Source organism: Ahaetulla prasina, chromosome 2, assembly GCF_028640845.1.
Source record: "Ahaetulla prasina isolate Xishuangbanna chromosome 2, ASM2864084v1, whole genome shotgun sequence".
In the NCBI taxonomy this organism is placed as follows: domain Eukaryota; kingdom Metazoa; phylum Chordata; class Lepidosauria; order Squamata; family Colubridae; genus Ahaetulla; species Ahaetulla prasina.
In genome coordinates, this window is record NC_080540.1 from 24,835,197 (window position 1) to 24,859,580 (window position 24,384).

Below are 24,384 nucleotides of genomic sequence, written 5' to 3' on the forward strand. Positions count from 1 at the left end.
AGTAGAGCTACCAGCTGTTTTAAAAATAAACCATCTTCTATTCAATGTCTAAAATCAGACATTGAATAGCAATCGGTTGTAAAAATGTAGATTTGGTTGGGCAGACAAAATTAAAACCATTGTATTCCAGTCATGAATTTAGGATTGAACAGAGAGAGGAAAATAAGGTGGACTTCTTTCAGGTTTCATTTGCCTGAAACCTCATTTCTACTCTCATTAAACAAGACAAAATATAGAGGCTTGGAAATCAAAAGGATTCAAAAAATTAGCCAGATCCTGCAATATAAGAGTAAATAAAATAACAAGGGGCGGGGAGAAGAGGGCTAGAACTCAAAAATGGAGGGAATGAAACTCCATCAGAGCGAATAACTTACAACTGAATCTGATTGGAAGGAGCCACGTTGAAAGGTAATGTTGCATCTTTTACTGATGATGCAGAGATGACTATACCAATGAGAAGATCTCCTGGCCTGTAATAGCTCCATGGCTTTTCTCCGTCCTGGTGGTCCAAATTCAGTGGGCACTTCATTCTAAGTATCCCAGAGACTGGCTGGCACAACAGCAGCATCAGAAGCAGAAGCAGGACATCCATAATTCATGAGGTTGAATCAATCCTCTTGTTCCTAACAAAGAATTAGAAGAATTCAAACCAGAGACAAACCTGGTAGAGAGAGAAAGTACATTCAAGAGGGCACTTCCTTCCTATCTTGAAAGTTGAGGCACAAAGATCATAACCTGTGGTATTTATCCTTTTCTAGTACAAGATCCCTTCCTTGTTGCTTCAGTTTGATGTTTAAATTAAAGGCAGTCACTGGAGAAATAGGAGAAGAGGTCTGAAGAGGTATGGTAATAATAACAGTGAGAATAAACTTCTCCTCTTGGGACCTTGAACTTCTTCCGTGTAAGGAAGGGTAGCTGGAGAGAAGCATATTAGTGAAAATCACAGATAATCCCCTTAAGGCACGGTTCTGCAGTGGTCATAGCCCTTCCTGTTAGGACATGTCCAGAAAGTGGTGCTAGAGCAAGAAACTTCAACAGCCAGAAAAGTGACTTCTGCTGTCCTTCAGTGTGATCTCTTGCCTCCAGAAACTGCTAGGGAAGCTCACCCAGTGCTATGGAGTTTGGCACCACTCTAGGTTGGTGACACTTAACTCTAGTGCTCCCTTTGCTATAATTCCATGGAAGCACTCAGTATCCTTGAACCCAGCCTAATGTTAACAATAGGGCGTGTTTGGAATGTTCTTTTCAATGAGATCTCCGTGTATTAATCCTAATATGGAGCTTTCTTATACAACCTCCAAAAATAAACCGATGGGCTGTCTGCTAAAGTAAAGCCAGGTCAGGACACACACTTGGAAGTAAATCAGGAAGCGGTCTGGCAAGAACAAAGACTGCATATCCACAGGAAATATGCATGTGTAAATCTTGTAACAATTCTGGGTAGTTAGAAAGCTGATAAAAGTAACAAGAGTTGGACAACTTGCAGGCCTCATCTAAAAATTAGGAATACAGTTGGCCTGCAGTCAATGAAAGGTGTATTAGATAACTCCTGGGGCATTCATTAGCCAAGGCTTAGGAATAGGGACAGGTAGAGATTCATAGAACAAATGGTAGAATTATTACTAAAATGTTTATTAGATGTTATTTCTTATTATCTCGCCTTGTCCCGCCTTCTCTTTTAGTGAAAATGTATAAAGCTTATTTAATCCTTTGTTCTTGGTTCTTGGCATTTTGGCCAGGAGCCCTTTTCCTTGGAGTACTCTAATAAAAAGCAATCAGAAAACCTGCACCTCGTGTCTGGCGTCCATCATTGGCTTCGGCACCAGGCTCAGACCTGAATTAGGGACAACAAAACCATGGTTGAAAGTGTGAATGCAGCTATTGGTGAAATGACCAGGTTAAGTAAGTTGTATGGCTTGACCAGAGGCAGTCTAGTCTAGTGGTCAAGGCATCCAGCTAGTAACAAGGAGACCATGAGTTCTTGTCCTGCTTTGGACAGAAAACTAGCTGGGTGAACCTGGTCCAGCCAATCACTTAGAGCCCTAGGAAAGAGGCAACGGCAAACCACTTCTGAAAAGCTTTGCCACTTACGTTCTTTCTGACCTTTCACACTCAGCTGGCTGAGGCTGTGGACCTTCCTGAGTCTGGCTTCAGTCTTGCAAAACCTTCCAAGTGGACTCCGACTCGCTAAACTAGGGCAGAATTTTTATCTGGTTGCTTTGTGAAGCATCAGCAGCAGGGAAGCTCCAGTCTTGAACATGAGAGTCCATTTCAAGTCCTCGTGAAGGCTGCAGGGACAGTGATGAAGCATCGTTCCTCGAAGGCCAGGAGGATTGCAAGAGGTTGATGTCCCTTCCTGTCAAGGGCAGGGAGAGTATGCTGGGAAAAGAGGAAAGCAAGTGGGGCTCTTTACCCAATCCAGCTCAGGCAGCCTCAGGCATGGCTGGAAACCATTTCTTTGAGGGAGGAGCCCTCTTAGTGCATGACAAGGCTGGGAGAACACAAGTACATCAGAGTAATGGGGATTCCTTGCAGTGGGGGGGTCCAAGTCAAAGCACCCCTTTCTAAGGTGCTTGCAATCATGTTTGCATTAGGACAGCGTCAGCACCCCTAGCATTGGTAGGACCCCCTCAGACCCCTTTGAGGACTCAATTGCTGAGCCCCTGTGTTGTGTGAATGCCCCACCAGGTGACTGAAAGTTCTGCATCCTCTGCAGACTTGAACTGAGTGAGTCAAACTCCATTGACCATCATGGAAGCACGTGCTCTCTCCTTAACCTGGATTGGGTAGAAGCCATCTTTACTGAGCTCTGTGGAATCATCAAGTGGATTAACGGGCAAGTTTACAGTTCGTGTAGAGGTCATCCAGGTTTTTTTCAGGCATTTCTGCAGTAGTTTTAGCAAGCTGGGCACACCTCAGCCTGGCACTGCCCACAGGGAGGCATTGGGCTTCAGAGGTAACCAGATTAAAAGTGGCTTCTTTCTCCTTTGCATCCCCAAAGAAACCTCTAAGGAACTGGGGACTCATCTATAGTTGGCCACAAAGCCCCTTAAAATATTGAGTGAGATTTTAAGAAAGTTTGTCCCATTTCATCCATTCCAGTAGTTGGGAACCTTCTCCCGGGCAAATATGTGAAACAGTTTGTCACACTAAGACAGTATCTGGTGTATATATTTTGGCATGGTACATTATGCCAATGTAGCAAGTCTCTTTCCTTAACCAAGTTAAGGGTGCTATGTGAACTCATCCAGACTTACCACAAACCAACTATGTGTTGTCCAATGCACATAAAATTAGAAACATTTTATAGGGTCTTTTGGATTTAGGGTCCATGGCAGAGGTGGTATTCAGCAGGTTCTGAACAGTTCTGGAGAACCGGTAGTGGAAATTTTGAGTAGTTTGGAGAACCTGACTGGGACCACACCCCACCTATTCTCTGCATCCCGAGTCACAGCTGATCAGGAGGAAATGGGGATTTATTTTATTTATTTATTTATTTATTTATTTGTCAAACACAACAGTATATATAAGTATAAGCATGAAATAACCATACGAATTGGGTACAATCAAAGGGAACATTAGGACAGGAACAGTAGGCACGCTGGTGCTCTTATGCACGCCCCTTACAGACCTCTTAGGAATGGGGTGAGGTCAATAGTAGATAGTCTTTGGTTCCCACCACTGGTCCATGGGTAACCAGCATGGCAACGTTCACAAGACAAGAGATCAGCCTAGTTTGTGGTCTTGTTTTGCATCTTCTTCTCTTTTTTTTTGAATTTATATCCCGCCCTTCTCCGAAGACTCAGGGTGGCTTACATTGTGTAAGGCATCTCAGGTTTTGCCCCGAAATTCGCCTTTTCCCCAGTGGTTGACTTGTGTTATGGTATGTTTAGGGTTTCACTTGAACAAGCATTCTTGGCTACTTTTGCTTTCTTAAGTATTCCTTCTTGTATGCTGGCAGGTTACTAAGGATCAAGGCCTGTCTGCTTTAAGATTTTAGCTTCTTAAGGTAAAGGTATTAGGGAAGGGGTTTTTCAGCCTTTCCTTCAATGGCAAACCACTTTCTGAATACCTTGCCAAGCTCTCTGGCTCATCTCCACTTGTGGTTTTTCTGACAACCTTCACATACTTGGCTGAGGCTCTGAACCTTGATTTGCCTGGTTCTCTCCTCGCAAGTCCAGCCAGATGGCTTCCAACTCTTTAAAATTCACCCAATTTGTGCAGCTGGTTGTGCTTCAGAGAGGTGACAAGAAGCTCCCAATCCTGACAAGGAGAATGGGTTTCAAGTCCTCATGAAGGCAATTGGATGGGCAATGAAGCAAAGTTCCTGGAGAGCCAGGAGTGACAGGGAGGCTACAGGAGATCTATGTGTCTTCCTGGGAAAGGCAGGGAGGGTGGTCTAGAAGAGAGGAAGACAGGCGGAGTCCCCAACCCAATATTGTGGTCTGCCAGCAGCCTGCGGACCTGGCAGCAGAGTCGGACAGTGAGGAGGCTGGGGAGGACAATGGGCCAGTTCTGGAGTCAGGGAAGGAAGGCCCAAACGAGGGCTCTGCATCGGAGGCAGAAATGGAGCCAGGGACATCTGGGAGTGATGCCTGGACTCCGGAGCGTCTAGAGGCAGAAAGCAGAGAGGCTCTCATTGTATCAATATGAAAAGAGAACACAGAAAGTGTCGAGAAACTAAAACTAAAACTTCTTTCCACTCCATAATTTTCTCTCTCTTAGCCAATGATGTGGTCCACGGGTTGTCACTTTCTTGTCTCTTAATCAGCTCTCATGCAAAAAATGGATATGTCTAGAACAGATGGCAAAGGAAATTTCACTTCAGTTACAAGAAATTATAAAATCAGCTCCAATTTAAGATTAATACATGGAGATCTCATTGAAAAGAAAATCCCAAACAGGCCTTGGGACCTTGGAAGACTTCTAGTGCAGGGGTCAGCAAAGCTGGCTGAGGGACTCTGGGAGTTGAAGTCCACAAGTCTCAAAGGGACCAAGGTTGGAGACCCCTGTCCTAAGAGGTTTATCTCCATTCTCCATTCTCACTCCAAAGAAACCAGTGGGAGGAGCTGCTGACTGTGAGAGCCCTTCTATTATCTATAAAGAAAACTGGCCTTAATTATAAGGAGCATTTTCATCTTCAGATTCCAGGGTTGCTATGAGAACATTCTGACAAAACTGATCACTCTCAGCTGCAGGGCCACCTCTGAGCTGCAAGGCCACATTCCTCATGTCTCCATTTGCCTAATAAAAAGTCCCATTCATCCAAAAACTAAATTTAACTACACTATTGTGACTAAAAATAAGACTTGGTGCATTGGTTCCATTACAAATATGAAGGGATATAAATAACAGTACATTTAGGAATAAGAGGAATGGCTCATCCCACGGGCATCTTTCGTTTCCATATTTGTTGATTTTAAAACAAAGTATTATTTATTGCTTTAATTTCTGTCTTTTTTTCTTGGTTGTAAGCAGCCTAGATTCTTCTCTAGCTGAGATGGCCAGCATTTAAGTTTAATAAATGAATAAACAAACAACGATTAAACGATGAAAACCTGACATTTAAAAAAAAAAATAGATTTGTAAAACTCTTTCTTTCTATTTTATTTTGACATCAAATGTTCTTTGGTATTCAGATCTGGCCTACAAACAATAATGTAGCATTTAGGGAAGAAGATGCAGCCCAACAGACCAGCACTGGAGGCCAAGATGGAGAAGACCTGCACAGCCACTGTGTACTTCCCTTTGGTGCTCAGGTAGGCTGGCACAAAGGACACCCAGACACTGCAGAAGACCAGCATGCTGAAGGAGATCAGCTTGGCTTCGTTGAAGGCCCCAGGGAGATTTCTGGCCAGAAAAGCCACTGTGAAGCAGATGGCAGACAGGAAGCCCATGTATCCGAGGGCAACATAAAACATGGTGACAGAACCTTCATTACATTGTAGGATGATCTCTCTAGGTTGGGAGTGCATGTCAAAGTCAGGGAATGGGGGGAAAGTTCCCAACCAAATGCTGCAGATGACAGCTTGGAACAAGAAAGGACAATGGAGTTGGCCAAGCTCTTCCCCAACCATCTCTGCACTTTATTCCCTGGTTTGGTGGCCAAGAAGGCTAACACCACTGTGATCGTTTTGGCCAAGATTGAAGAAATGGCAATTGAGAAGATGATGCTGAAGGCTGTTTGTCGCAGGAGGCAGGTCACCTTCCTTGGCCGGCCAATGAAGAGGAAGGAGGTCAAGATGGAAAGCAGGAGTGAAACCAGGAGGATGTAGGAGAGGTCCCGGTTGTTGGCTTTGACGATTGGTGTTTCCATGGATTTAATGAAGATCCCCAAGCCAAAGCCTGTGGTTAAAGAGAGGAACAAGGCAATGGAAGTCAGGATGATCCCCAGATTTTCCCTATAAGAAAGATAACTTTGAATCTTGGGGATACAGTGAACTCGATTGGTGTTTGGATGTTGATCCTCTGGACATTTGGTACATTTGTCTGCATCTGAAAAAGAGGAAGAGGAAGGTCTCCCTTTAACATGTCCTTTAATCAAATGCATATTTCAGATAAACTTGTTTTTGGTGTGAACAGTTGTGTGTAGGTGAAGTCAATATATTTCTTCATTTTCCTCCAGCTAAAACATCTTAATATTCTTTCTTTTTTACTGCTACCATTTTATCAATGAACTTGTAGAGAGAAGAAGGGAAGAAGAAGAAAGGATTCAAGAAGCAAAAGCAGTTCCAGCATTTTACCTTTTCACTGCTGAACCTCTTGAAAATTGGAGCTCAGTCTTTTGTCAATGCTTTAAGGCACCAGTGAGATCCATAGTGGAATTATGTACATGTGAAGGGTAGCTTATGCCAGCTGAAGTGGGTAAACACTTCTTTTGCCATGGAGAAAGGAATGTTAGGTGGAGTGTCCCCTGAAGATGAGTTGGGTATGGAGTGAGGACATCAAAAAGCATTCCTCATTTTCAAAACTAACAATCATAATCCAAAAGAAATCTTAAATTATATGTTAGTTTTGATACCCTGCATTTTGTTCTGGGAAGTCGGGGGGCTGGGGGGTAAGGGGTAGGGGAACTGGGGGTGAGGGATGAGGGTAGAGGATGGAGTGATGGTTAATATACAGGGATTATTGAAGATGTATAAATATAATTAATGTAGGGTCGGGTTTGCCCAGCTACCATTTTAGAATGGTGGGGAGGGAGAAAAGAGGAGAAGAGGGGGAGAAGAGGGAGAAGAGGAAGGAAGAGGGCTAGAAGAGGGAGAAGGAAGGTATAGGGTGGAGGGAGGAGAGAATGTAGATAAGAGAAGGGGAGGAAGGCTGGAAAGTAGAAGAAGGTAGAAGAGGGAAGAGAGTTAAAAGGAGGGGGGGGTGACTGGGCAAGCCCGACTAATTGTATATGACTGTACATTGGATGAGTTGTTGGATATGAATGTAAAAATAAAAAAATTTTATAAAAAAAAAAGCATTCCTCATTTTCCTTTATTATTAGAAAAAGGAACATCTTCCAATAAGACCAAGAAGGAAGTTTGCCTCAATTCCAACTTATTCTTATTCTTCTCCTCCTCTCCTCTCCTCCTCTCCCCTCCATGGACCATGAGTTTGAAAATTGCTTTAAGAGGAGCCTCCAGCAGAACCTCTGCAATGTCAGACTCAGGAAGTATAAAGCCAGGGGTCACCTGAAGCAGACCCAAAAAGGCACCACCTGAACAGATGGAGCAGTCAAAGGATTATGACATAAGGCTACCAACTCCCTCCCTCCCCAGAAAGTAGAATGATGAGCACATCAAAGACACTCTGAGAAACTCCTCTAGCAAAGAAATACATCCTTTGATTAAAGGTTAAGTAACTACAACTTGGAGAGGGACACGGTGGCTCAGGGGCTAGGACGTTGAGCTTGTCGATCGAAAGGTCAGCAGCTCAGCGGTTCAAATCCCTAGTGCTGCCATGTAACGGGGTGAGTTCCCGTTACTAGTCCCAGCTTCTGCCAACCTAGCAGTTTCGAAAGCACGTAAAAATGCAAGTAGAAAAAATAGGGACCACCTTTGGTGGGAAGGTAACAGCGTTCCGTGTGCCTTTGGCGTTGAGTCATGCCGGCCACATGACCACGGAGATATCTTCGGACAGTGCTGACTCTTTGGTTTTGAAATGGAGATTAGCAGCGCCCCCGAGAGTCAGTAACGGCTAGCATGTATGTGCGAGGGGAACCTTTACCTTTACTTTTTAACTACAACTTGAAAATGTGGCTGCCCAAGTGCCCACCAGACATGGACTCTTCCCAGATTTTGGTCAATCCTCTTCCAAAGATCCTATCAAAGTTCCACCATTATATTCTGGAATCCAGAAACTCTCATTATTTAGAGCAATGAAGTCAAGAAACATGGAAGATGTGTTGTAAAAGATGAAGAGCAAGAGGTGTCACTTCTCTCACAATACTCAACCCTCACCTATCCCATATCTTTATCCATGATCTGTATCACTGTTTGCTTCACCTTTGTACCATATTAATCTCCAAGATATTTTCTTACAGTTCACTATGACATAATGTATTGTGAACTCACAAAGCGTCCCTGGCCTGCTCTCGAGTTGCCATAGGTGGGGGGGGGGGATGGGATAACAAACTTTGCAGTGAGGCAGCACATCAATCAAAACAAAAGCACATTCCAGTCATATCTCTGTCAAGGCCGTCTCCACAGTTACCCACAGTGGCCGGAGGGGAGTGATCTCTACAACCTGCAAAATTGCTTCATTGGAGAATGTGACTGATGACACACCTTGGGGAGACGGGAAACAGGGTCAGGATCGGAATGTAAATTTATTTATTTATTTATTAATCATACTTTTATACCGCACCATCTCCCGTAGGACTCAGGGCGGTTCACAGGCATATTAAAAAACAATATAATAGACTTCCGGTTTGGCACCGTAGGTGATGGCGGTGATCTTTACGATCACCAACCTCTGGATTATGTGGAATCGCTAGGACAGCTTAAATCTGCTGTCCAGCGGTTCGAAAAACCCTCTCTTCGGGAGAAGAGGAGACGGTGAGCTGAGGGCAGAGGTTGAATTTCCCTAAAGCCCCTGAGAAAAAAGGGGTTTGAAGGGTTAAGTTCCCTCCAGCAACCCGAAGAGCTCCAGATCCGAGGATTTTTTCTGCTTTGGCGGAACTAATCACCACGACCAAACACCGAGATTTATTTTGGATAATAAAGGATTATACCGGACAGAACGAAAGTGGGAGAACTTTATGCAAGTAGCCAAGCCAATTCCCCGATACTTTGTAACAAGCTTGAAAACAGCAAGAAAATGGAGGCGAATTGTTAACAAGTTAACGAGCGGAAAGTGAAAGTGATACTTAGCCTTTGCCGTCTGCCAGTAAATTGCATGTTACTTGCTACTTTAACTCTTTAACTCTTTGCTGCCTGCTGATAGAATCTAGGGGAGATTTTTAAATATTGCTTTAAAAGACTGTTTCTCAGAGGTTAAGAAGATTTAAACTGAATATTAAGTTGGAAATAAATAAATAATTTTATAGAAGATGGCAGCCAAACAATTAAAATCTACTGTAACAAAGGGCTCTGGAATTTCATCAGCTGGTGCCTCTCCAGCTCATACAGTGGAGACTAGAACATTGAACTTAGAGGTGGTACAAGAGAACTTAAAAGGCTTTATAGAAGAAAAATTTAAAGTAATAACTGATGAGATGTCTGAAATGAAAGAGCAGATATCAGAAATTCAAGTGGGAAATAAAGAAGTTAAGGAAGGATTTGTAATTGCAGTACAAAGTTTGGCAACTAATGTGATTTTATTGGAAGAGGAGGTTGAAGAAATTAAGCAACATAATTCAAAATTAGAAAATAAAATGGATGAATTTCAAAGTAAAATGGAAAAACAGAGGATGAAATAGTTTTGATACAATATAGAAATATGGAATTTGCTCTAAGAATTCGTGGTCTGAAAGAGAATAAAGAAGAGGATTTAAGGAAATTTTTCTGAAGTATTTGCTGAGATATTAGCAGCTCGTCCAGCAGATGTGGCTTATCAAATTGATAAAATATATCGTGTGAATTCTTGGATAGCAAGGCAAAAAAAGTTGCCAAGGGATGTTGTTATTTATTTTACAAACAGAACAGTGAGAAATCAGATTTTGCAAGCTTCATATAAGGGGGAGAAGATTCAGATTGCTGGTCAAGATATTTTAATATTAAAGGAAATTCCACCAAAATGTTAAGGGCTAGGAAGGAATTTGCCTTCCTGGTGAATGAACTTAAAAAACATCAGATTGAATATAGATGGGATATTCCAACTGGTATAATAGTATATTATGCAGGGAAAGTACATCGTCTCAATACAGTTGGAAAAGCAAGAGAATTTTATGTTGAGGTATTAAAAGTTGGAAGTCTTCCCCCATTGGAAGCTAGAAGAAGGGAGGCTGAAGTGAAGGAAAGAGAAGTGAAGCAGGTACAAGAACAGATTGTGATGGAAGAAGATTTATTACAAGTGTTGGAAATACCTACGACGGGTTCAGACTCAAAAGAACAAAGGCTGACAAGAGCTGCTGCTAAACGCAAGGAACAAGAGATGAAGGCACAACAACAACTGGCAACTACTACAACGGAAACAGTGGGAGGAGCAAGGCCTAAAGCAAAATGTGATCTGCGGCTAGTGTTCCAAAAGTTTCCTTTGGCCGATAACGGCAATTAAATTGTGAAGATGCCACTTATTATCATATATGGTGGACTTGTAAAAAAGTTAAAGCATTTTGGATTAAAGTATGGTGGATCATGCAGAATATTTTGAAAAAGAAGATTAAGTTTACCCCGCAGTTCTTTTTACTAGGAATAATTATGGATTGTACAGCTATAGAGACTAAATTGATTTTGAACTTAATAACAGCCGCAAGACTTTTGATTGCTCAATATTGGAAGAAAGAAGAATTACCTACAATTGAAGAATGGACTCTTAAAGTATCAAATCTGGCAGAAATGGCAAAAATCTCTGCTTACTTGAAAGACTATACACAAGAAAAATATATTTTAGAATGGAAAATGTGGATTGATTATATTCAAAATAAGTATCAGATAAAAAAATATCGAATAGCATATGAGTAAATTTAGGAAATAATTTGTATTAGATATATTTCTGAAGGAGAGGGGAATTGAGAGTGTGATTAAGCGTGGAGAGACTAGAGATTATAATTTAGGAATTATTTTAGATTATGATTGTTAGTTTTGATACCCTGCATTTTGTTCTGGGATGTCGGGGTGGGAGGTGGGGGGTAAGGGGGAGGGGAATTGGGGGGTTGAGGCTAGTGTTGGAGTGATGGTTAATGTACAGGGATTATTGAAGATAAATATAATTAATGTAGGGTCGGGTCTGACCAGTTGCCATTTTAGAACGGTGGGGAGGGAAAAAAGAGAGAGTAGGAGGTAGGAAAGAGGAGAAGAGGAAGGAAGAGGGGTAGAAGAGGAAGAAGGAGTGTAGGGTGGAGGGAGGAGAGGAGGTAGATAAGAGAAGGAGAGGAAGGATTGGAAAGTAAAAGAAGGTAGAAGAGGGAAGAGTGTTAAAAAGGGGGGTGGTGACTGGTCAGGCCCGACTAATTGTATATAACTGTACATTGGATGAATTATTTGATATGATTGTAAAAATAAAACTTTTTTATAAAAAACAAAACAAAAAAAAACAATATAATAAATAAGCATTAAAAACCCAATTAAAACTAAATATTATCATAGCCAAATCACTAAAAACGGTAAAAACCCATTAAAAAACCCTTAAAATTTAGCTAAAACATTTTATTCTTAGGCTAGTCCAGCGCGCTGAAATAATAAAGTCTTCAGTTCACGTCTGAAGGTCCGGAGGTCGGGGAGTTGTCGTAATCCCGGAGGAAGCTCGTTCCACAGGGCTGGTGCTGCCACAGAGAAGGCCCTCCCCCTGGCAGTCGCCAATTATGTGGGGTCAGAGTTGGCTTCATTTAGAACATGCCAACATGAAGCTCCTAATAAATAACTGGATTTCTTTTGAAGCTTGGCTCGAGGCTCATGATTTAATTAGGGCATTGGTCGGAACCCTGACTGAGGAGGGGAGATCCCTTGAATATTCTGGCATTGGGGCGAAATCCATGCTGCTCACTACTTTGAACAGAGTTAGTCCTGTGCTACTGCGAACAGCATTATTGTACGTGATCTCAGCGAAAGGCAGGAGGTCCGCCCAATTGGACTGATGGTGGTTTATGTAACAACTTAGGTACTGTTCTACCATGGCATTCAGTCTCTCTACACCCCCCTCCCATTGGTGCTTGGATGAAAGGCTGAGCTAAGGCCCTGGGATGACCCAATGGACTGCAGGAAATCCCTCCAGAATTTAGCCATGAACTGGACCCCACTGTCTGAGATAATTCTTCATGGTACTCCATGTAGGTGGTAGATGTGCTTCAGGAATAGTTTGGCTAGCTGGTGGTTTGAGGGTAGTCCACTGCAGGGTATGAAGTATGCCTGCTTGGAGAACAAGTCTATTACAGTCCAGATTCACCATGTTCCCCCCACTTTTTGGCAACTCCACTATAAAGTCCATTGCGATTCCTCCCATGGCCTAATTGGCTCTGCCACCAGTTGCAGCAGTCTGGGGGATTTTCCTGGTCATTTTTTTCATTGTGGTACAAATGGTGCAACTTTTCACATAACTGTCCATGTCTTTCTTTATGCTGGGCCACCAGAATTGCCTGTGTGCTAAGTGTAAAGTCTTTAGGAACCCAAAGTGGCCTGCCAATTTGATGTTGTGACTCCTCTGGAGGATTAGGGTGTGTACAGATTCTAGGATGTAGGAATTTGTCCCCTTCCATGCTAGGTCATCTCTTTTTGTCAAGATGTGTTGATGCTCCTTATTCCCTGACATTCCTGTACCCAAGGTACCAAAAATCACACACACACACTCTGGGCTTGATCAAGACTGAAAGAGGAGGGACCCACTCTGGCTAAGCCTTTCAAAATGCATGTTCATGGAGAATCTCAATTTATGGTCCTCTTTAGAGTCTGTCCCTTTCTCCTTCTGTCACCCACCTTCCATGGTGGAGATGAATCCTTCTGCGCAAGGACGACAGTCGTAACAGCAGATGGGTCTCCCTTCCTGAGCCACCTTCATGAATCCAGGAGGACAGCTTTCCACACACCTGGAAGGAGGGAAGGGCTGGCCAGAAAGAGAGGGGGGAAATAACTTCCACAACATGAATTAATTTATTTCCTAAAATATGTAAAAAGAAAAGATTGGGGATCTCCAATTGAAGGTAATTGCTAAATTACTACTCTTCAAATTTGTTAAATGTGAAGACTACAAGAAACTAAGAGCTCCTCAAACTGATGTGGTTGCTTGCTGTTTGTGTATTTACCTCCTCTTCTAATTTCTCTCCCACCACAATTTTAGATTAAATTCTCAATGTACCTACAGAAAAGAAGGTTGAATGGAGTTTGGCTTTGACAAAATCAATCCAGCTTCCTTGTAGAAATTTGATAAACAGATAACAGATAACTGGAATAGTTAAGGATATTTTTCTCATAGCCAACAGAACATCTAATTTTTATTTATTTATTTATTTATTTGTCACAACAGTATATATGAGCATAAGCATGAAATAACTATACGATATATAAGCATATATATAAGTATAAGCATGAAATAACCACACAAAATGAATACAACCAAAGGGAACATTAGGACAGGAATGGTAGGCACGCTGGTGCTCTTATGCACACCCCTTACAGACCTCTTAGCAATGGGGTGAGGTCAACAGTAGACACTCTTAGGTTAAAGTTTTGGGGATTTTGGGATGAGTCAGGTAATGCATTCCAGGCATTAACAACTCTGTTACTGAAGTAATATTTTCTCCGATGACATCCCACGTCTGTCCTTGCTCCAATTCTGCAATCATCTTGGAAAGACCTTCATAAAGAGCAGAATAAAGTCTTTTTCTCACCTTGTTCAGCATCTCCATCTTTGCAATAGCATTCTGGTTCATCATGAACTTGATATCCAAAGATCCCATTCTTTCTAGCCTCCCAAGTGTTGTTATGATAGCAGAGTAATTGGGGAAAATCACTGTGTTCATAATATCCAGGTCTGCTACCAGCTTTCCATTCTCATCCACATATACTCCATTGATGGAATTGTTATAAAACTGAGAGGTTCGAAGGAAAGAATGAAGCTGGAATGGAAGAGAAAATGGACAATGTTACACAGGACATAGAAAACTCTTTGGTAAGATGCTTCCATTTGAGCTGGCATGAAGGATCTATATGAGGAATATGGAATAAAAATCTTGTTAGAAGGACCAAGAACGACATGGAAAATAAGGAGAGTGAAGGATGTTCTTTATCTCTTCCATTTGTAGTTGTCACTGCAGAGTTTGGAAAACCAACGAGAAATAACCAAAGCAAAGGATATATGCAGTATGAACTGTCGAGGTCCAAAATTAAAACCCTAAAGGAAATGGAAGTTGTGCTGAACAACACTGTCAGAAACAAACTAGGAATAAAATCCCATAAAAAGCAACAAAAACCATGAACAAGTGTACAACAGATTCATTGAATAAAAATAGAGATAGAAAGGAAACATATTTATTTGTTTGTTTGTTTGTTTGTTTGTTTGTTTAATTTCTATACCGCCCTTCTCCCGAAGGACTCAGGGCAGTTTACAGCCAACATAAAATAGATTCATCAATAAATTAAAAATAATTTTAAAAATCTAATTCAATTAGGCCAAATTCCATTAAAACTATTAATAAAACGATAATAAAAGCCAAGTTAAAAGCTATATTACAATTAGGCCAGCCCTGCATGGTAAAACAGAAAGGTCTTGAGCTCTCGTCGGAAGGTCTGGAGGTCGGGGAGGAAAGGATATGTATCCAAAGGATATATATATTATAAAAGACTTTTGCAAAAGGGTTCTCCCCAATGATGAGAGAATATCTGACTGCTTCGAATACATGATTTAAATATATTTTTAGACATGCAACAGGACAATCACCCAATATTGTTTTCACATCTTACATAACAGTTTTGACTAATACAACTGTGTTTTTGCCTTTTGGAAAGTCCCCCTTCATTCTCTGGAAAATCCCCCCTCCACTGAATGAAATATCATTTACAGGAAACCCCTTAATGATTATTCCCTTTATGAGAATTCTCACTTACAAGAACAATACTTTTGCATAGGTCAGCGTGTCCTGATTAAAAGACACCAGCATGTTTTCACAGAGACTTCCCTTTTTTAAAATGTCATATGTATTCATAGATTTCTTACATAAAAGTTTTTCGTAAACCGCTAACTTGGTAAAAAATAATTAGGGTTATAGGAGCACAATATGGCGTTACTTAGGCTATATTCTTTACAGGAATAATCCCTCTTCTCACAACACAGAAGGAATTTTGCCAATAAAGCCAAAATAAAATCAGATGCCCCACACAGAAACAACGTAAAAAAAATCTGATTTACAGGACAATCGGTTCAAAGAATCTTTGCTCAGTTTGAGGATGAGTGTGGTGATGTTTGCTCTACTAGTAGGTTGCGCTTATGAAATTCTGCATTGAGGTGACAGATAAGCAACTTGACCCCAATATCTTCATGTTGAAAGATGATCTCTGGTACCAGTGAATAGAATAGAATAATTCTTTATTGTCCAAGTGTGATTGGACACACAAGGAATTTGTCTTTGGTGCATATGCTCTCAGTGTACATACAAAGACAAAATACATTCATCAAGAATCATAAGGTGCAACACTTAATGATAGTCATAGGGTATAAATAAGCAATAAAATCATACTAGGAAACAATCAATCGTAAGGATGCAAGCAACAAAGTTAAAGTAATGCAGTCATAAGTGGGAGGAGATGGGTGATAGGAATGACGAGAAGATTAATAGTACTGCAGACTTGGTAAATAGTTTGACAGTGTTGAGGGAATTATTTATCATCTCCTTCAATTTTATGGAACACCTATAGAATATTCAGAATATGCAGAATATTCTTCACTCTTGTTGCTTCTAGACTTTTCCCAGTCCAACCCTTTATCTTCTCACCTGACCTTAGCCTGCTTAGCTTCTTGGCCCAAAAGGCTTCTACTGAGAATTTTGAGCCAGGGAAGGAAAACCAAAGGGATTCTTAGCCAAAGAATGAGACCCACTCTGAGTAAAGCCCAGGAAGCTTAATATACAATACACTTTTTAGACTGTGTGTGACATGGTAGAAGGGATGCGGTGGCTCAGTGGCTAAGATGCTGAGTTTATCGATCGAAAGGTTGGCAGTTCAGTGGTTCAAATCCCTACTGCCGCGTAACCGGGTGAGCTCCCATTACTTGTCCCAGCTTCTGCCAACCTAGCAGTTCGAAAGCACATTAAAAATGCAAGTAGAAAAATAGGGACCAACTTTGGTGGAAGGTAACAACATTCCGTGCATCTTTGGTATTTAGTCATGCTGGCCACATGGCCGTGGAGACATCTTTGGGCAGCGCTGGCTCTTTGGCTTTGAAACGGAGATGAGCACTGCCCACTAGAGTCAGGAATGACTAGCATATATGTGCGAGGGGAACCTTTACCTTTACCTTTTATGACATGGTCATGGTCCTGCTTGTAAAAAAAAGAGTCAGAGAAGAAAGAGGTGGAAGAATAATATTTTTACCAAGAATCTTGTAAAAAGAAATTGGAAAAGAAATGAGCAGGGTGAAATAAATTGCAGAAAGGAGAGCAATGGAAAATTGGAATTTAATGTAATTTTTATATTCAGAATACCATATAACTATTGTCAGATTCTTACAATAATAACATAGATTCTCAGCTGTTATGGAAAGCTGTGCGATAGAAAATAAGTACCTGCCATGCCTTCAGCTTTGGACTTTTCATGTTTTTACCAGTTTTAAATGTGTTCCTGGATCTGGATAAATAAGCTGCATTTAAGGCCCTTGCCACAGCCCAGACTGTGTTGTAAATGAAATAGTTGTCCCGAGTCAGGATTGGATCCATCTCCTCTTCCTTGAGAGCTTCCAGGTCTTCTCTCTGCCTGCACTGTATCCAGACTTTCACTGAAAAGGCATTGTTGGTGTAGGAACACAGGAAGGAGGTCTCTACATGGTGTCTCATAAAAGAATAAAGGTTCAAACGCCTAACATACTTTGCAAATTGATTTTTCTGCAGAGGAAAGGAAAATGTGCTATGGAAATATTCAACAGGAAAAGATTGTTTTTTCAAAGAAACAGTGAAGTCCCAGCGGATTGTGGTGAGCAGGACTTTTCCTCTAGGAGCTTCAGCAATCTTTTCAAATATTAGATCCAGAAGCAAAACCCCTGAATTGAATGAATTCAAGTCTGCACCAAAAATAAAGACATTGATCTTTCTCCAACTGCGATATAAATGCCATTCTATTTTTGCTTGCCGAGAAGCTGGGGAAAAGGTTTGTGATAAAACTGGGCAAATGCCATTCCTAATCAACACAGAAGTCATTGTCCTCATGAACATTTGTCCGTTCTCGGTGTCTGGAGCAAGGAGACCCACCAAGGTCCACCTGAAATGGAGGACCAGCTTCACCATCCCTGGATACTGGGCTCCTTCAGCAGGGAGCATTGGGTAGAAGAAAGGATTTTCATCACTCACAACCTGGGAATCAAAACTGTGACTGATCTGAAAAGGGGAAAAAAAGTTAACTTTATTATTTTATTTTATTTTGGAGAGAGAGATCATAAAAACAATATCCGGCCCTAATGGAGGAATTGTTCCACTCCTGGTCATTCTGTTTACATTGCCTCTCTTCTCACTTCAATAGCATTAGCAAAAACACTTAGACTTATATACTGCTTCACAGTGCTTTTACAACCCTCTCTAAGCAGTTTACAGAGTCAGCCTTTGGCCCCCAACAATCTAGGTCCTCATTTTACCCACCTCAGAAGGATGGAAGACTGAATCAACTTTGAGCCTGGTGAGATTGGAACTGCCAAATTGCAGTAGCAGCAGTCAGCAGAAATAGCCTGCAGTACTGCATTCTAACCACTGAGCCACCACAGCTCTTCAATGAAGCATTTGGCTATTGCAAAGAGCCAGCAGAGATGCACAGTCTGCATTACGAGTGTAGCAGAGAGAGGGTTGTCTGCTCAGATCCTTCTCTAATATTTGATAGAACCTTCATCCTTACTTCATGCAATTCCCACAATAGAACTTTGCTCTTCATTTACAAGAGAGGATGTCCGGCTGTAAGTTGCATGTCTAAAAATGGTCTTCACAGCAAAGACACACCTGTGGGATTTTGTAGGTTCCCAACATGGTTGAAATCTGGATGGAGATGTCAGTATCAGCCCCTTCGAGAACAGCCACTGTGTTTCTTTGCCTTCTACAGCTGTAGTTGGGAACATTGGCCTCCCCCGCTGAAAGCAGGTCCAGCAAAGCCTCCGAGGTCATTTGTGCTGTGAAATAATTGTCATAAATGTTGTATCCCAGGGTGACATTGAACAAACTGTTGGGATTCTTGTTGATCGCTTGGATTGCAAAAAGGAAGGACAGCATTTTCCAGTACTCTGATGATGGTCTCCTGAAATGTATCAGGACATAGTCAATGGAAGCGACATTTTATTTAACTATTAAATTTAGCAATTGTATTTTTAATCCACCTAAGGCTGAGAGGTTTGGAGGCATTTTTAACCCCCCACCTAAAAAAAAATCTCACCTATCAAATAGAACTCTGGGATACTTTCCGTTTTTCTTTTATTTTTGGATACTGAATGCATATTATTTCTGAGTTACTCTAGTTATTATTCTATTGTGAGAATTCAATGATTCTTCCATCATTGAGGATACAATAATCTTGAATGTTACCTAATTCTTTGCTCAGAAGTCCCAGTAAAAAATAATTCTGGTTTCTTCATAATTTTTAGCCTTTCAAGTTCTTTGCATTGTTGTCAATTTGTATCTAAAACTTCTGAGCTTTCTCATAAGTCCACCCTGCATGATATATTATTTCCCCATTCTTTTCACAAATCTTACATTGGTTTGAAATATGTTTACCCATTCTTTAATATTTCTCTAATTTCCTATACTAAGAATACATCAACTTATGTCAAAAAAAATTCTCTTAACCTATGACAGAGTGTAAACCGAATACCAGTTACCCAAATTCTCTGCATCTTTATTTAATAACTGAATTTAATAGTGCATTCAGTCATTCAAATTGAACCTGTTCATTCTCTGTTCAAATCCTTGAAACTTTACACTTTTTTGTTATTACATGTTCACCATCTGTACATAATTCAGTTTCAAATTCGGTTTATCTTATTCTTCACATTGTGATTTTTCTTGCTGTTGCATTAAGTTTTCAGACTTTCAATCTCTCTATTTCTCTCTCTCTCTCTCTCTCTCTCTCTCTCCCTCCCTCTCCCTATTTATTTCCTCCAATAATTAATAATTGGAAGTGTGACCTATTATTCCACATGAAATATTAAACATTAAAGGACACATACAGACCTACGCACCCACAATGACACATAAAATGAGCAACTATGACTGTTAACAAATGCGGTAAGTGCTCAATTTCTGGAGGTGTTTATAGGACTCACATGTCCACCATAGAGACTTAGCTGACAAATAACTGATTGTATGATTGGGATGCTGGCATCCCCTCAAATGAAATTCACATATTTAAGAAAAGTAAATTCTAAACTGGGACCCATTCATTTAATTGGTGGTACAGAATGAAATTGTCAAGCTTATCTCATTTTTACTTCAGAGAAAAAGTCAACATTTTTGCATTTTTCTACCCATTCTGATGACCTTATTGGGCCTGAGAGTGGTAGAAGAGAAGAACCATCCTCTCTTCTCCATCCACAGTCCAACTCTGCTAAGAAGATGTCAAGAAAAGCAGATGTTTCTTCTTCGAAGTCAAGAAACAAAGAAAATCTCTACTGATTATTTATTTGAGAATTTCAGATCAGGCTCATCAGCTGAAAAGGATGAGCCAAGGTTGAAATGAGAGAGAAAGAGAGAAAAACTAGCAGATCAAAGAGATCATTCATTGTAAGAGAGGCAGCTGAAACAGTAGAACTCAGGGTGGAATGGAGAGGCTCTAAGTCAGTGCAGAAACTTTGACATACTGAAAAATTTGAGTCAAAGGAGATTTGTTGAAGCTTATTGGTAAAAATTGCATCCTCGTTGCAGAGACAATGCCACCAATGAGAAACTCTCCTGGCTTGTAATAGTTCTGTGGATGCACCTCGTCCCTCTTCAGAGTCAGGAGGCATTTGGATCGGAGACTTGCCAGAACTTCCTGGGGCAGCAGAAGCAGTAGAAGCAGCAACATGACTTGTGTTCCTGATGGAGTCTCCAGCCTTGCTTTGAAGACACAGTGATAGGAAGAGGTGGAAGAAACCAAAGTCCTCTTCCAAGACAGAAGCTCCAGAAGTTTTCTAATCCTGACCAGAATCTGTACAAGTCTTCATATCTGCATCCCCTGCCTGTCATAAAAGCTTTCAAAGTTCTCTCTTTCTCAAGGGCCATTTATGCCTCCAAGATTTTCCAGGGCAAAGAGATCAGCCAACAAGGTGTTGATATGATGTCAACGTGGAAGCATGTTATGGCTGTGTTTGTGTGATATCTGGAAGGAACCCAAAATGTCTTTTGAGATTTAGCCCCAAGAGAATAAATAAATCAATATGATTTGGATAATGGCAACAAGAAGAGACATCATCTCTGCAGACTCTGAGTGAGTCAACAAGCAGGTGCCCAATGGGAGGAATCACAAATGGGGATGAAACTCTGAAGATGAGCCCAGGAGTGAGACAGGAGAATTTTCTCCCAAACATCTCATTCCTACCATTGCATCATCATTACAGTATTACAGCATTACAGCATCATGGCAGCTGGTCAGCTCATCCCTTAGAAAATCTCTCAATACATTCCAGTCTCAAGAGAGGATTTTAGCATGAGTCTGAAATGTTAATCCTCAATGTGGATACAGTTGATTCTGGTTTGCCTCTGTTAAGAGATGGGTGGCTGTTTTTGTTCATATGACATTCTTCTCTCTTACAAAGTTCCAGACCAGAACAAAATCCCTGAAAATCATTTTTATCCATGATAGTCATCAAAAGTTTGACTTTGCGTTCTACCGTTGGGACATTTCAATTCTGGAAAAAAAAAACCTAGACATTTTTCTTCATGGGAGAAAAGCCATTATTTCTTTGTAAAGGTGGAACTAAATAACAGAATGAACCAGAAGAGGGTGGTTGTCAGGGACCGGTGTGTAAAGAGAGAGAGAAAATACAGCACAATGGCCACATCTTTAGAAATAGATCAATAAATAGGTAGAATTAGGATGTTGTTGTTGTTAGTTGCGAAGTCATATCTGACCCATCGCGACCCCATGGACAACGTTCCTCCAGGCCTTCCTGTCCTCTACCATCCTCTGGAGTCCATTTAAACTCATGCCTACTGCTTCAGTGACTCCATCCAGCCACCTCGTTCTCTGTCGTTCCCTTCTTCTTTTGCCCTCAATCTTTCCCAGCATTAGGCTCTTCTCCAGTGAGTCCTTCCTTCTCATTAGGTGGCCAAAGTATTTGAGTTTCATCTTCAGGATCTGGCCTTCTAAAGAGCAGTCAGGGTTGATCTCCTCTAGGACTGACTTGTTTGTTCGCCTTGCAGTCCAAGGGACTCGCAGGAGTCTTCTCCAGCACCAGAGTTCAAAGGCCTCCATTCTTTGGCGCTCAGCCTTTCTTATGGTCCAACCTTCACAGCCATACATTGCAACTGGGAAAACCATAGCTTTGACTATACACACTTTTGTTGGCAGGGTGATGTCTCTGCTTTTTAGTACGCTGTCTAGATTTGCCATAGCTTTCCTCCCCAGGAGCAAGTGTCTTTTAATTTCTTGGCTGCAGTCCCCATCTGCGGTGATCTTGGAGCCCAGGAAAATAAAATCTGTCACTACCTCCATTTCTTCACCATCTATCTGCCAGGAATTGAAAGGGACGGATGCTATGATTTTAGTTTTCTTAATGTTGAGTTTCAAGCCAACTTTTGCACTCTCCTCCTTCACCCGCATCAAGAGACTCTTTAGTTCCTCTTCGCTTTCTGCCATTAGAGTGGTATCATCTGCATATCTGAGGTTGTTGCTCATATGAAAAATTAGGATAGCATAACATTTATACACATAAAACCTATGAAACCTGTTCAACTGATCTAGGCAAGTAAACCTAACAGAATTCACCATCTTTAAAACTTGTCTAATTTGTTTGATACTCTATAGTCCTTGTGTCAATCCTGAAGCTGACCTGACCGAGGCCATTTCTGAGGCTTCAGTGTTGCCACAGTGGAGCTGAGGGAGAGGAAGGAGGGGGGGAACCTGACGCCTTGGTTAAATATGTGTGAAGAATTTGTCAGAAAGTGGAATGTGTTAAGTAAATAACTCTTTGGCATCCAATGTGGTCCAGGGCAGGCCTAGCACAGGGACATTCTTAGCATCCCCTCTATGAAACCATATCATCTAGTTGGGCCAGAAAGCATCCCTTCTCTCTGGCATCCCCTGCCTTGTGGAAGAGCCTCCCTGGAGATCTAGATGGCCCCAATTACCTCAAGATTAGGTCTACTGCTGTTATTGGTGTTGATGAATCTTTAGTGATTGATTGATTGATTGATCGATCGATCGATTGATTCCTGGCACAAACTGGTTCCAAACTGCTTTGCACTCCTTCAACTGTTATTCCAGGGGTGAAATTCTTCTGGTTCGGCCGATCTGGTTGCAATGACAGGCGGTGATTCGGAGAACCAGGAACGATGTCATCTGGAGGCTCCGCCCACCCACCTGGTCATCATGGTTTTAACCAGGAAGTAACCTGTTTTTTACCCTCCGCGCATGTGCAGAAGGTTTTGAGCATGTGCAGAGGGTCAGTGCGTATATGTGACACATGTGTGCAGCATGTGCACTTCAGAACCGGTAGGGAAGGTAAGTAGATTTCACCCCTCTGTTATTCCCCCTCCCAAATTCCCACCGTAGAAGCACACAGGTTTATTGCCCATCTGTCCCCCTCCCTTCCCCTCCATCCTTTGATGACAGGATTGTAGTGAGACAATTGCTTCATTGGAGAATGTGACTGATGACACACCTTGGGGGACAGGGGAAACAGAGTCAGAGCCAGGATGTAAATTAAGTGAGGTCAGAGTTGGCTTTACTTGGAACGTGCTGACATGAAGCTCCAAATAAATAACTGGATTTCTTTTGAAGCTTGGCTCGAGGCTCATGATTTAATTAGGGCGTTGGTCGGAACCCTGACACTAGGTCACAAAGTTCTTGTGTGTACTTAGCCACTCCCCTCCGATCCTGGCTTAAGGTTTTGATGTGATCTCTAGATTTGCAATTGGCCAGGGAGTCCTCCAAACATTCATGGAGTGCTGCCAGGGAGCAGTTGAAATTTCTCAGCTCCAGAGTGTCATGATTGTGGAGGGTGTTCATCCACTGGATTGCAGCCCAGTCTAGTTCCATGGTGACATATCTGACCTTGGCAGCTTCAGTGGTTATTTCCAGATGATACTCCTGCATGTAGGTCCAAACCTGGGCCAGGAAGAACCCCAGTTGCTGGAGATCCCTATTAAACTTTACACCCAGCTGCTGTGTCTTGTGGGTGGTCCTTCTCCCTGGGGCTATCCTGCAGAGGATGTGATACAGGCGGCAGCTCCTAGTGCTGGATCAGCAGTGGCCGCTGCTGTCATTGGGTGACTGAGGGGCTGGCTGTGGTGGTGGATGTTATTAGTCAGACTCCTGTTGTGGCTGGAGGTGGCTGGTCATCAGGTTGCATGGCCTCGTGTTCACACACCTTTAGGTTCTTGAAACCTCCCTGTATTAACTTGATGGCTTGCTCCATCATCCAGTCAGCTTGGACCCTCTTCTTCTTCCTTCTCCAGATTCTCCAGTTCCACTCATTGTTGTGTCCGCCAGCAACTGCCACAGAGTGAAAGTCATCACCATGGGCTTCCCCTCCCATTCCTCCTTTTGCCCAATGCCCAGAGACCACCTGGATCTCGGCAGATTGCTGCAGCTTTCTGCCTCCCCTGTCCATTCAGAGAGATCCAGTCATGAAGGAGGCCACTTCAAAGCCTCCCCCCACATTCATTCTCCTTCTGATTGCTCCCTTGAGATGATATCATGTGTATGGTCCCCACAGTAGAGGATATCCTCTCCAGGTTGACCACAATATCAGATTCCACCTAATGTCAGACCTGGCCCAGACTGATCCCATAGGGAAGTAAAACCCTCAACTCCATTTGTCTGAAATGAAAAGAACTTTTATTTAAAAATGGTGGCTGAAGTAAAGTCAGGAGGAATCTGAAGTTCCCATGTAGCAATACAAAAAACAAACCCGCAGTTCCCCATC

The 24,384-nt window shown here is 41.9% G+C and overlaps 1 pseudogene; it reads right to left on the reverse strand.

Moving 5' to 3' along the window:
- Positions 1-2,192: 2,192 nt before the first annotated feature.
- On the reverse strand, positions 2,193-18,430 carry LOC131190426 (vomeronasal type-2 receptor 26-like; annotated as a pseudogene).
- Between the last annotated feature and the right edge of the window lie 5,954 nt (positions 18,431-24,384).